This window comes from Etheostoma spectabile, chromosome 8, assembly GCF_008692095.1.
Source record: "Etheostoma spectabile isolate EspeVRDwgs_2016 chromosome 8, UIUC_Espe_1.0, whole genome shotgun sequence".
NCBI lineage: Eukaryota > Metazoa > Chordata > Actinopteri > Perciformes > Percidae > Etheostoma > Etheostoma spectabile.
In genome coordinates, this window is record NC_045740.1 from 14,625,907 (window position 1) to 14,627,247 (window position 1,341).

Consider the following 1,341-nt stretch of genomic DNA (forward strand, 5'->3'; position numbering starts at 1 on the left):
TTTTTTTTTAATCCAGTTTTGGTGATTACCAGGCTTTACCTTCACGCACTCAAACCTGTTTGACAGGGAAATACCAATTGTCTTCTGTGTTGCAATAACAGCCATGTGGATTGCAAAAAGTATGCGTTTACGGGATTAGTAAACATGGCACATTTCACTATAGGAAACATGTCACTCTATATCCTTTCTACAGGTGAATTAAATATAATTTCTTGAAATAACTGTTCAGCGGTTGCTTTAACCTCCCCTTACTTTATCACATAAAGTAAAAATACAAACCAACAGGCTTATTTAGTCCAAACACTTATTCAAACTATGCATTTAAAATTACAGTATATTGATGTTACGGTCTATTTTTCCTTAGTCCAAAATTTAGATATAGCATAAGCTTCACGTTTTCCTACACAATGACACTTTAAATAAGTGAACATGTACTACCATGGGTAGATAGAAAATGTTTGGTAGGTATTATGTGACGGAAAGAAAGAAAGATAGATTTGAAAAGAAATGGGTAAATGTTTGAAAATCCTACAAACATCAGTTTCTGTGGAGCATTTCACCAAGCCTATTCAAGAATAGTTTAACTTGTCGCAACAGGTGCCTCAGTTTTTTTGTGAAAAAAAAGGTGGAGACACAAGTCGCACCAGTTGACGTAAGTGAATGAAAGAAAATCACAGCACTGCCTGAGCTGGTCAGACCTGCACATCTGGTACAACCAGCTCAGGGAGACACTGCATCCCTAGCCAACGTCTACCCTCCTCCACCATGTTCACTTTCTGCCAACCGTTGGGCTTGTCTGCAATGGGTTCAACCGTTTGCTTGCCAGACTACCAGAACTGGTTTTAGGGAGTGGCATGCAAGTTCAAATGTTAAGAAAAAGGAAGACAAGAACAAATGTGTCCAGTGTGGAAAAGTTATAGGTTCAATTACTCCTAGATTAGTAAAATAAGATTTAAAAAAACAACAACAAAAAAAACACCACAACTGATGGGTTAGAAAAGTGGTTGCTTTCACCTCCCCTTACTTTATCACATAAAGTAAAAATACATTAGAACATTTCCTGCACTCTTAAAACTAGTTCTACAGAATTACAGGGGTTTCTTTTGACCCATTATACTTGCAATTAAAGCCTGGGAAAAGGGTTCTTTACTGTACCAAAAACGGGTTCTGCTAGAGCACAAGCCTGAGGAATCATTTCTTAAGAGTGCAGGAAGGCAACATCTAGTGCGAAGTTATAGAGCTATATCTGACAAGAAACTGGTGATGGAGGTGGGGAGAATGGGGTGGGAGATCACTGGGGGGTGCTGGATGTGGATATAATGGGGTGGGAAGGAAAAAAAA

General features: G+C 38.6%; 1 protein-coding gene across 1 annotated transcript in view; it reads right to left on the minus strand.

Annotated features, from left to right (window-relative positions):
- The window catches only part of hsd17b12a (hydroxysteroid (17-beta) dehydrogenase 12a), a 17,174-nt gene that overhangs the window by 14,151 nt on the left and 1,682 nt on the right, over positions 1-1,341 (minus strand). The gene's annotated exons all lie outside the window — the stretch shown is intronic.